This window comes from Phocoena phocoena, chromosome 6, assembly GCF_963924675.1.
Source record: "Phocoena phocoena chromosome 6, mPhoPho1.1, whole genome shotgun sequence".
Classification (NCBI taxonomy): Eukaryota; Metazoa; Chordata; class Mammalia; order Artiodactyla; family Phocoenidae; genus Phocoena; species Phocoena phocoena.
Window position 1 is genome coordinate 84,401,196 of NC_089224.1, and position 13,373 is coordinate 84,414,568.

Below are 13,373 nucleotides of genomic sequence, written 5' to 3' on the forward strand. Positions count from 1 at the left end.
CCGTTGCGGAGCACAGGCTCCGGACGCGCAGGCTCAGTGGCCATGGCTCACGGGTCCAGCTGCTCCACGGCATGTGGGATCTTCCCGGACCGGGGCACGAACCCGCGTCCCCTGCATCGGCAGGCGGACTCTCAACCACTGCGCCACCAGGGAAGCCCATCTTTTTTTTTTAAATTGAAGTATTTACAATGTTGTGTTAGTTTCTGGTGTACAGCAAAGTGATTCAGTTACATATTTATAATATATATATAATATATATATATAATTTTAGATATTTTTTCCATTATAGCTTATTACAAGTTATTGAATATAGTTCCCTGTGCTATATATAGGACCTTGTTGTTTATCTATTTTATATATAGTAGTTCATATCTTCTAATCTCAAACTCCTAATTTATCCCTTCCTCACCCCTCCCCCACCCCTTTCCCCTTTGATAACCATAAGTTTGTTTTCTATGTCTATTAGTATTTCTGTTTTGTAAATAAGTTAATTTCTATCATATTTTATTTTCCACATATAAGTGATATATGGTATTTGTCTTTTTCTGTCTGACTTACTTCACTTAGTATAATAATCTTTCAGTGCATCCATGTTGCTGCAAATGGCATTATTTCATTCTTTTTTATGACTGGGTAGTATTCCATTGTATATATATACACCACATCTTCTTCATCCATTCATCTGCTGATGGATACTTAGGTTGCTTCCATGTCTTGGCTATTATAAATTGTACTGCTATGAACACTGGAGTGCATGTATCTGTTTGAACTAAAGTGTTCGTCTTTTCTGGATACATGCCCAGGAGTGGAATTGCTGGATCATATGGCAACTCTATTTTCAGTTTTTTAAGGACCTCCATACTGTTCTCCATAGTGGTTGCACCAATTTACATTCCCCCAAATAGTGTAGGAGGGTTCCCTTTTCTCCACACCCTCTCCAGTATTTTTTTATTTGTAGACCTTTTAATGATGGCCATTCTGACCAGTATGAGGTGATACCTCATTGTAGATGTGATTTGCATTTCTCTAATAATTTGTAATGTTGAGCATCTTTTCATGTGTTTTTTGGCCATCTGTATGTCTTCTTTGGAGCAATGTCCATTTACGTCTTCTGCCCATTTTTTGATTGGTTCTTTTGGGTTTTTGTTATTGAATTGTGTGAGTTGTTTGTATGTTTTGGAAATTAAGCCTTTGTTGGTTGCATCATTTGCAAATATTTTCTTCCAGTCAGTAGGTTGTCTTTTCATTTTGTTTATGGGTTCCTTTGCTGTGCAGAAACTTATAAGTTTTATTAGGTCCCCTTTGTTTCTTTTTGTTTTTTTTCTATTGCCTTGGGAGACTGACCTAAGAAAACATTGGTATGATTTATGTCAGAGAATGTTTTGCCTATGTTCTCTTCTAGGAATTTTATGGTGTCATGTTTTTAAGCTATTTTGAGTTTATTTTTGTGTATGGTGTGAGAGAGTGTTCTAACTTCATTGATTTACATACGGCTGTCCAGCTTTCCCAACACCATTCCAGTCATCTGTTGATAGGCACTTGTGTTGCTTCCATGTCTTGGTTATTGTAAATAGGGCTGCTGTGAACATTGGGATGCATGTACCTTATCAAATTAGTGTTTTCTTTTTTTTTCCAGATATATACCAAGAGTGGAATTGCTGGATCCTATGGAAGTTATATTTTTAGTTTTTTGAGGGACCTCCATATTGTTTCCCATAGTGGCTGCACCAATTTACATTCCCAGCAACAGTGTACAAGGGTTCCCTTTTCTCTACATCCTTGCCAACATGCGCTATTTGTAGACTTTTTGATGTTAGCCATTGTGACATGTGTTAAGTGATATATCTTTGTTGTTCTGATTTTCATTCCTCTAATAATTAGCAATGTTGAGCATCTTTTAGTGTACCTGTTAGCCATCTGTATGCCTTCTTTGGAAAAATGTCTATTCATTTTTTGATTGGGTTGTTTTTTTTTGATATTGAGTTGTATGGGTTGTTTATGTATTTTGGATATTAACATCTTGTTGGTCATATCATTTGAAAATATTTTTTCCCATTCAGTAGGTTGTCCTTTTGTTTTGTTGATGGTTTCCTTTGCTGTGTAGAAGCTCTTAAATTTAATAGGTCCTATTTGTTTACTTTTGCTTTTATTTCTTTTGCCTTAGGAAATAGATGCAAAAAATATTGCTATGGCTTATGTCAAAGAGTGTTCTGCTTACGTTCTCTTCCCATTTTATGGTTTCAGGTCTTACATGTAGGTCTTTTTCTTTTTTTTTTTTTTTACATGTAGGTCTTTAATTCATTTTTAGTTGTATATGGTATGAGGAAATAATCTAATCTCATTGTTTTACATGTGGCTGTCCAGTTTTCCCAGCACCAGTTATTGAAGAGACTATCTTTTCTCCATTGTATATTCTTGCCTCCTTTGTTGTAGATTAATTGACCTTAAGTGCATGCGTTTGTTTCTGGGCTCTTTATTCTGTTGCATTGATCTATGTATCAGTGCCATGCTGTTTTGATTACTGTAGCTTTGTAGTGTAGTCTGAGGTCAGGGAGGGTGGTACCTCCAGCTTTGTTCTTTTTTCTGAAGACTGCTTAAGCAATTCAGGGTCTTTTGTGGTTCCATATAAATTTTAGGATTATTTGTTCTAGTTTTGTGAAAAATGTCATGGGTATTTTGATAGGGATTTTTATTAAATCTGTAGATTGCTTTGGGTAGTATGGCCATTTTAACAATACTAAATCTTCCAGTCCAAGAGTATGGCCATTTTAACAATAGTAATTCTTCTAATCCAAGAGTACAGCATATCTTTCCATTTCTATGTACCATCTTCACTTTCCTTCATCAGTGTATTAGAGTTTTCAGAGTATGGGTCTTTCATCTCCTTGGTTAAATTTATTCCTTGATATTTCATTCTTTTTGATGTGATTTTAAACTGGATTATTTTTAACTTTCTATTTCTTTTTATTTTATTTTAAAATTTTTATTGGTGTATAATTGATTTACAATGTTGTGTTAGTTTCAGCTGTCCAGCAAAGTGGATCTGTTATACGTATACATATATCCACTCTTTTTTAGAGTCTTTTCCCATTTAGGCCATTACAGAGTATTTTTAACTTTTTATTTCTGATATCTCATTATTAGTGTAGAGAAAAGCAACAGATTTCTGTGTATTAATCTTGTATTCCGTGACTTTACTGAATTCATTCATTAGTTCTAATAGATTTTTGGTGGAAACTTTAGGGCTTTCTATATAAAGTATCATGTCATCTGCAAATAGTGACAGTTTTACTTCTTCCCTTCCAGTTTTGAAGCATTTTAGTCCTTTTTCTTGTCTGATTGCAGTTGTTTATGACCTCCAGTATTATGTTAAATAGAAGTGGAAAGAGTGGGCATCCTTGTCTTCTTCTTGAATTTAAAGAAAATGCCTTGAGCTTTTCACCATTGAGTATGATGTTAGCTGTGGGTTTGACATAAATGGCCTTTATTATGTTGAGATATGCTCTCTCTATACCAACTTTGGTGAGAGTTTTTATCATTAATGGATGTTGAATTTTGTCAAAGGCTTTTTTTGTGTCTATGGAGACAATCATGTGATTATTTTTCCCCCTTCCTTTCAATTGATTTGTTCAAATTATCTCTTTCTTCTTGATTCAGTCTGGGCAGGTTATATGTTTCTAGAAAGTTGTCCTTTTTTTTAGGCTAATTTGTTGATGTGTAACTGTTCCTAGAATTCTCATGATTGTTTGTATCTCTGTGGTATTTGTTGTTGTGTCTTCTCTTTCATTTCTTATTTTGTTTATTTGGGTTCTCTCTCTTTTCTTTGTGAGCCTGGCTAAAGGTTTATCAATTTTGTTTATCTTTTCAAAAAACTAGCTCTTGGTTCATTGATCTTTTCTGGGTTTTTTTTTTTTTTTGTCTCTATATTATTTATTTCCTCTTTGGTATTTATTATTTCCTTCCTCTGCTGACTTTGGGCCTTGTTTGTTCTTATGTTTTTAATTTCTTCAGGTGATAGGTTGTTTATTTGAGACTTTTCTTCTTTCTTGAAGGAGGCCTGTATTGCTATGAACTTCCCTCTTAGAACGGCATTTGCTGCATCCCATAGATTTTGGAGTTGTGCTTCCATTTTCATTTGTCTTGAGTTATTTTCTCATTTCCTCTTTGGTTTCTTCACTGATAGATTGGTCTTTTAGTAGTGTCTTGTTTAGTCTCCACATGTTTTTTCTTTTCCCATTTTTTCTTTCTATAATTGATTTCTAGTTTCATACTATTGTGGTTAGAAAAAAATGCTTGATAAAATTTTGATCCTCTTAAATTTGTTGAGGCTTGTTTTCTGTATTCTGCTGCTTTTGAATGTAATGTGCTGTAGATATTTATTAAGTTCACCTTGTCTATTGTAGCATTTAAGACCACTGTGGCCTTACTGATTTTCTATCTAGATGATTTGTCTAATGAAAACAGTGGGGTGTTAAAGTCTCCTATTATTATTATATTATTGCAAAATTCTCCCTTTATGTTCTTTGGTATTTGCTTTTTTTAAAAAAAATAAATTTATTATTTATTTGTTTTTTAATTTTTGGCTGTGTTGGGTCTTTGTTGCTGTGTGCGGGCTTTCTCTAGTTGTGGCGAGCAGGGGCTACTCTTTGTTGTGGTGCACGGGCTTCTCATTGTGGTGGCTTCTCTTGTAGAGCATGGGCTCCAGGTGCGTGGGCTTCAGGAGTTGTGGCACGCAGGCTCAGTAGTTGTGGCTCTCGGGCTCTAGAGTGCAGGCTCAGTAGCTGTGGAGCACGGGCTTAGTTGCTCCACTGCATGCGGGATCTTCCTGGACAAGGGCTCGAACCCATGTCCCCTGCATTGGCAGGCAGATTCTTAACAACTGTGCCACAGGAATACAGGGAAGCCCAGTATTTGCTTTTTATATTTAGGTGCTCCTGGACTTCCCTGGTGATGCAGTGGTTAAGAATCTGCCTTCTGCTGTTACACCAGTAATTGTTCAGACTGGTGGTTGTGCCATGAGTAATACAAGTCTTTTGTCTCTGACCAAGGGGTTTCACGTCCTCTGCCAGCATCAGATTTTAAGACCTTCTCTAACTGTACAGTAATTTACAAAGTATGGGCAGTGAAAGTGAGACCAGTGCTGTGATCCAGCCTGCTTTTTCCTCTGTGGTTTCTCTCCACCCCCATGAGTAACTTGGTTCCTAGGCTCCACGCACCTCCCCTGCCTCCTGCCCCCCGGGGTCTGCGCCACTTATGAAAAGAAACCCTGTATTTTATAATAATGTTGGTGAAATATTAAATATTAAAGTAAAAAGGCACCACTTGCAATAGCCCTTCAAAATATAAAATACTTAGGAATAAATATAACAAAATATGTATAATATTTGAATGTTGAAAACCAAAAAACAGTGATGAGAAAAATTTTTAAAGACCTAAACAAATAGAAAGGGATGCTATTTCCATGGGTTGGGAGACTCAGCATGATAAACATGTCTATTCTCATCAAATTAATCTATAAATTCAATACAATATTCATTGATATCCCAAGAAGCTTTTTTTGTTAAAATTGACAGGCTGATTTAAAAATGTTATGGAAATACAAAGGACCTCAATTTTGTAATTAAAGAACAAAACTGGATGACTACTCGAGACTTATTATAAAACCATAGCAGTCAAGACAGGGTAGTACTGGTGAACGGAGAGTGATAAAGATCAATAGACATGAATCCAGAAATAGTCCCTCACGAATATGGTCAACTGATTTTCAACAAAAGTGCCAAGGTAATTCAATAGAGGAAGAATAGACTTTTTAACAGAGAGTGCTGAAACAAGTATACATCCACATTCGAAAAATGAAATGACCCATGTATCATACCATATTTAACAGTGAATGCAAAATGGATCGTAGGCTATTAAATGTAAAATCGGAAACTATGAAATTTCTAGAAGTAAACCTAGAAGAAAATCGTTGTGACCTTGGTTAAACAAAAATTTCTTAGCTGGGACACATGAAACATAAAACACAAAAGAAATATACGTAAAAGAAAAAGATTAATAAATTGGACTTCATCAAAATTTTAAATGTCTGTTCTTTGAAAGATACTATTAAAAATGTAAGTAAAGTCATAGACTGAGAGAAAATATTTGCAAAACACATATCAGGATTTATATTCAGAATGTATAAAGAACTTTCAAAACTCAATAGTAAAATAACAAAATCCAATTTAAAGAATGAGCAAGATATTTGAACAGATACTTCACCAAAGAGGAGGTTCTGATGGCTGATTGCAAATAAGCACATTAAAATATATTTAACATCATTAGTTACTGTGGAAAGTTACTGTGGAAACGCAAACTGAAGCAATGAGATACCACATATATTTAGCAGAATAACAAAAAGGGGAAAAGAAAGAACCCTGCCCCTAACTCTTCCCCCACCCCAGCCCCAATCTGACAGTTCCAAGTGTTGGTGATTATATGAGGATATGGAACACCTGGGATTTTTATACACTGCTGGAGGGAATATAAAATAAATGAGCCATTTTGGAAAACAGTTTGGCATTTTCTTATAAACAAATAATTACTATAGGGCCAGAAATCCCATTCCTTGGTATTTACATAAGAGAAATGAAAACATATGTCTACACAAAGACCTGTATGCATACATTTATAGCAACCCAAATGCCCATCAGTTGGTAAATAGATAATCAAAACACCTATACAATGGAACAGTGCTCATTAATAAAAAGAAACAAAGTGCTGATACATGCAACAATAAGACATACTGGAAAAAGTAAAACTATAGAGACAAATTACATCAATAGTTGTTAGGCACTGGGGGCAGAGGGCAGGAATTTAAATTTACTACAAAAGGGCATGAGGGAACACTTTGATGGAAATAATCAATATCTTAATTGTGATGGTAGTTACAAAACTGTTTACATGTGTCAAAATGCACAAAACTGTACACCGAAAGTGAATTTTACCGTATGTAAATAAAAAAGTGGTGGGGAGTAATGAAAAGATTTACACATAGAATTAAGTCTAAACACTAGTTGCAAATTTGGTTGCAGTATCATACTCAGAGTGATAATTCTTGCAAAAAAGATATTAAAATAAATAATATTAATCATTTGAAATAAGGAACTGGATTCAAAATCAGAGTTTATGCATTGTATTTTTAAATTGCTAAATTAGAAATAATAAAAATAACTGTACCTAAGCTTTCAATTCAAGCAGTTGTAAAGAGAATGATGAAATAAGTCAAAGGAGACCAGGAGGAAGAAACTAATAAAGGTAAAACCAGATTTTAGTAGATTAGAAAATAGGAACAAGAAGATTTGGTTAATAAATCCCAAAAATATTTATTGAGGAAACTATAAAATAAATTGCTGCCCAAATACTGAAGAAATCAAGTGATACCAGAAATTGGAATAGGTTGTGACCACAGATACAAAATATAAGAGAATGAGATGAAAAACTTAATGCTGTGCTAACTTTTCAATTTCTTTTATTTAACATAGCATTCATTTATCCTGTTTAAGTAATAGTTTTCATGGCAGAAAAGAATACTTAAAATGAAAAATCACTCATAATTTATCAGTAATAACTAATATTACTGTTATTATTACTATTATGTTATTGCAGGTATAATTTGCTACCTGTCTATCTCCATATTTATCTATCGATACATTGTAGTTTTTATAAAAAGAGGATAATTCTCTACATTATGTATATTTCTAGAAGCAGAATTCCTGAATAAAATTACATAAAAATTTTTAAGAATTTTGATTTTGTTTTCAAATTGTCCTCCAGAAATAACATAATCCAGAAATCCAGAAATAACATACTTACCTTGTGAGCAGAGTATGAGTGCCTACTTCCCTACCCATTTGCCAATACTGAGTATTAGATTTTTAAGAATTAAAAAAAAAATTTTTTTTAATAAAATTTTAAATAAATAAATTATTATCTTAATAATAAATTATAATAAATTATTTAAATTTGTAATAAATTATTTATAAATTGTAAATTATTATAAATAAATTTATAATAATATAATACAATATAATTATAATAATTATATAAATAATTTATAAATTTATAATAATTTAAATTATTTAATAAATTATTTAAAATAAATTATTTAAATAAAAATAAATTTTTGAGAATTTTGATTTTGTTCTCAAATTGTCCTCCAGAAATAACATAATCCATAATCCAGAAATAACATAATTATCTTGTGAGCAGAGTATGAGTGCCTACTTCCCTACCCATTTGCCAATACTGAGCATTAGATTTTTTTCAATCTTTGCAATTTAACATGTGAAAAGTGGCATTTAATTTTTAAAATAAATTTTATTTTTAAATAATTTTTTAAAAATTAATTAATTTTTGGCTGTGTTGGGTTTTTGTTGCTGTGCATGGGCTTTCTCTAGTTGTGGTAAGCGGGGGCTACTTTTCATTGTGGTGCACGGGCTTATCATTGCGGTGACTTATCTTGTTGTGGGTCACGGGCTCTAGGCGCCCAGGCTTCAGTAGCTGTGGCACACGGGCTCAGTCGTCATGGCTCATGGGCTCTAGAGCGCAGGGTCAGTAATTGTGGCGCACAGGTTTAGTTGCTCTGCGGCATGCAGGATCTTCCCAGACCAGGGCTCAAACCCGTGTCCCCTGCACTGACAGGAGGATTCTTAACCACTGTGCCACCAGGGAAGTCCCAATCTTATGCTTTTTATACCCAAATGTTACATGTTCTTCAAAGAAACCCTAGAAATTCAGATAAGAGATGAAATTAAGAAAATAAAAGCACCCATAATCCTGTACCTAGAAAAAGTTATGGTGTATATTTATATTCTAAGCTTTATTAAAAGGTGGTATGTATTTGGTCATATTTTAAATGATTTTCAGATTTCAGTAGCTCTAAATCCTGCCCCTTATCTGCCTATATATGAAGTGATTTCTCTCCCTAAACATTTCTAAGAATCCCCAAGATTACTTACACATGTAAAATAGCTGTTTCTCAACTGTGTCACTTACCTCCTGGGATTCTCTGACAGAAGGAAAATGTATTCTTATAGGAAATCAAAGCTCCTGATGCGAGCACTTTGCTTTCCTTTTATTACCATGTTCATTGGTCTCATTTGTCCCTAAGCAGTGGCCAGAAACCTGCTGTTGCTCTTCTGCTCTTGGATTATTTACCTCACTGAATGCCTCTCACCAGACCTCTGACCCCTGACTGCCTTGCCACCTTGGGTTGTTAGCATTGTGCCACCTCCTCCAATCTTGTGAATCTGGGCTGCCATGGATTGCTGTCCTCATTGTTGTCCTTCTCTAGCTGGTACCAGTCTCTCTTGCTTCACCAAACCTGTTGTCCCTTGATTTTCATTGCTCACCTCTCTCACCAGCCAGGAGGACAATGCCTTCACCTTCTTTTCTTGTGTTCAACTCTTTTCAGAGTGGCGTCCCCATAGCAGAGTTGTTTAGATGTCCAGTACATAACTTTTATTTCTACCACAGCCCTTTCCTTTCTAGGGGTTTTGGGCTCTCTGGGCTTGGGGGAAGGCTGGGGAAACTAATGGGAGTGAGGTCAGGTCTTTCTGCCCTTCCTTCCATTGCCCCTTCTAATTCCTAGTACCTGCTGCTATTTCTGGTGCAAGGTGCCAGATTTCCTCTTTCACGTTGATATATTCTTTGGACCTCCACGTTCTTTCTTATGTTGAGTCTGGCCTGGCTTTTCTCAGGTCTTCTCTCCTCACAGATCCTCTCATTTATGTCTACATATCTGATGCCCAATTTTAGACAGAGTTTCAGTTGTTTTCTGTGGGTCCAAAGAGCAAGGGACCTCTTTAAGGTGTCTAAACATTCCATGAAGGTTAAGCAGTTTTCCAGTATTCTTTGACAGTCTTACTCAACAAGTGGTTTGAGAAATTCTGAGATCTAGAGAAAGTGTCTCAAGGAGTTCATGGTATCAAAAGCAATAATGGTGCCTGCTTACATTTATATTAAAGATCAGCAGATAAAATAATTGTTTAAAAAATATCCCTTTAAAAGTGGACATATAGTTCTTCAATATGTAGTTAGTGCACAACATGGAGATCAAATGAGTGTGCTTGTGACTCAGTCACTTAGCCAGACACGGTGAATTGAATATCAACCACCAGCCATTGCTGGACTTGGCCATCACACAGCTGTAAATTATTTTTATTCATAATTATAAAATTATTATTAAGGCTAGACAATTATTTAAGACCATGACATAAGGAACACAGAAACTGCTATATATCAAGTTAATGAAGAATATAAAATATTAATTCTCAGGTTTTCTTCAATATGAGCATCACCAAATCTGTAAGCTGCATCCATTAGATCAAAATTCTCATGTAGCACATTAGGAGATATAAGAATAATTTAAAAATTGTTATTTAAATGGAGAATGTTAGAAGACTTTTCATGTGTGGGAATAAAGGCTTTTTAACCACATGTGTTACAATTAGGAGAGTGTGCATAAGCAGACAAATGAAACAAAATATGAAAATACTAATTGTATTTTTTTGCACATAAAATATAAGAATATCAGACATCCATAATAAAATAGTTTTTAATTTATTTTATGCTATAATTCATAGTTAAATTTAAATTTTATTATACTCTTGGCTCCCAAGTATCAATATAGTATACTTTAAAAATGATACTTTTTCTTACATAATTAGTCTACATTAACTGGCATGTAAAAAGTCAAAACTTGTTTTTGTACATAGTGGGTATATATTATATGTAAATGTACAATTGTTGAAGATTGCATTTAAATGGAATTTATAATACATTTTCAACCTAAAATCATGTCATTATAACATGCAGTACAAAAAAATGGCAGACCCATTAACAAATATCCAAGGGATTGAAGACATTCTATCTCTGTACTGTTCAATGTGGTAGCAACCAGCTGCATGCAGCTATTACAATTTAATTAAAATGAAATAAAATTAAAAATTTAGTTTCCTATTTACACTAGCCACATCCCAATTGCTCAAATAGTGCATGTGACTGGTGGCTATCATATTGGATGGTGCAGTTGTATGACATTTGTATCATTGTTCATAGAAAATTCTGTCTGGCAGTGTCGATCTATATTATTCTGAAAGGGATTTGTTAGCTAAAATAGTAGGGAAGGCTGCTCTATGTGTTAAAGTTATTCTTGCTAATGTCTTTTTCATGATTATAAGTATTTAGAGAGTAGAATTTATGCCTAACCAGGACTGGTCCATGCTGGACGCTAAATACATACAAATACACTTATTGTATCCCAGTACCAATAATGAAGACAACAACAGACAGTGAGCCACAGCCACTGCCCGCCTCTGCAGGAGACCCTCCAACACTAGCAGTAGGGCACAGTGACGTGCACACAGTAAGCAACCAATAAATGCCTACATGAAGGAGTGACGACTTAGCAAGAAGAAAGCCACCTTCTACCACGCCTGCCTTCCCCAAGAACTACATTTCCCGGTACGCTTGGCGCCACGTGCTCTTGTGAAGTATAAAGAGAGGCAATTACTTCCTATTGTCCCTGTCCGCCTTCGCCTGGCGGTGCCACAGTGTTTCCTGGGAAAGGTAGTTGTAGCGTTGGTGGTCAAGCCCCAGCAAAGAGCGCGCAAACTAAACTTCCCAGCAAGCAGCGCGCCGGCCTGGGAAGAGGGGAAGATGGCGGACGCCAAAGACGGTGTTTTGTGGCCTGCGGGAGCCTCCCGTGCCCCAATTTCATTCAGCTTCAATCGCACGTCTGCCCGGAGATGGCTGGAGGGAGACGCGGCTCCGGAGAAGGATTTCTTGAAGACCGAGAAACGGAGGGAGCTACAGAGTGTGCAGCCCTCAGAAGCCCCCAAGGAACTTGTCATCCCTTTGATCCAGAATGGCCATCTTAGGCAGCCACCGACCCAGGCCCCTGGGCCATCCACACATACTGAGGTCTTGGTGGATGGGATGCCCTCCCAGGCTGTGAAGGAGGTCATTGAGGAATCCACGAAGTCTCTGGAGGAGAGAGAGAATGCGGGTGTCGACCCCACGCTCGCTATCCCCATGATCCAGAAAGGATGTACCCGCGACGGGGAAGGGGCAGACAGCGAACCCCGGGCTGAGACAGTGCCGGAGGAGGCTGATTATGAGGCAGTCCCTGTAGAGGTCTATGGGCTGGCCATGCTGCGGGGCATGGGCTGGAAACCTGGCGAGGGCATCGGCCGTACCTTCAATCAAGTGGTGAAGCCCCGTGTCAGCTCACTGAGGCCCAAGGGGTTAGGGCTGGGCACCAACCTGACTGAGGTCCAGGCCCTGGCCCCCACCGGCCCCCACCACCTGCTGAGGCCAGATGAGGAGCAAGAGAAGGATAAGGAAGACCAGCCTCAGGGACTGGTGCCTGGAGGAGCTGTGGTGGTTCTTTCTGGCCCTCACCGAGGCCTCTATGGGAAGATGGAAGGCCTCGACCCTGACAATGCTCGGGCCATGGTCCGTCTGGCTGTGGGGAGCCGCATGGTGACTGTTAGTGAGTACTGCCTGCGGCCTGTCTCCCAGCAGGAATTTGACAAGAACTCCTTGGATCTGAGCCAGGTGAGCAAAACTTCCCCAAGGCAACAGAATGGAGCAACCTCGTCTTGGAAGGCCCCTCAGGATCAGGACCTCCACGTCTGGCAGGAGGACTCAGCCAGGAAGCGGAAACACCATCCAGACCGGTGGGACCCTGAGCATCTCAGATGGAGGCAGGATGGGCCTGCAGCCAAGATTGAGAAAGCAGCTCCCAGGAGTCAGCACTGGCTGCACAGGGACCTACGTGTGCGGTTTGTGGACAAGCTGCACAAGGGTGGCAAGTATTACAACACCAAGATGACAATCGAAGATGTCCTGAGCCCGGATACCTGTGTGTGAATCTGACAGATGAAGACCAGGTCCTGGAAGGCCTGAGGGAGGGCATGCTGGAGACCCTAGTCCCCAAGGTCCAGGGCAACCGGGTGATGGTGGTGCTGGGGCCATGGGCTGGAAGGGTGGGCCGTCTGCTGGACCGCGACAGAGAGCAGAGCCGGGCACTTGTGCAGCTGCAGAGAGAGAATCGGGTGGTGGAGCTTCACTATGATGCCATCTGCCAGTATGTGGGCCCCAGCGACTCGGAGGACTGACCTGTGGACACACTTCCATCACCCAGGTTGTTACCAATCCCATACAGTGTGAAAAGCCTGCCTTCACGAAGGTGGTGGGGGGGTCGTGTTTCCGCCCTCCACTTGCAGTGCAGCCCTGGGACAGGATGGACCAGAAGGGAGGCTAGAAACAAACCCAGTATTTACCAGAACTTAGTATATAATAAAAACCAATTCAAATGCTTTGTAAAA

General features: G+C 37.9%; 1 pseudogene; it reads left to right on the forward strand.

Moving 5' to 3' along the window:
- The first annotated feature begins 11,700 nt into the window (after positions 1–11,700).
- Positions 11,701–13,163, forward strand: LOC136124928 (G-patch domain and KOW motifs-containing protein pseudogene; annotated as a pseudogene).
- The last annotated feature ends 210 nt before the right edge of the window (positions 13,164–13,373 follow it).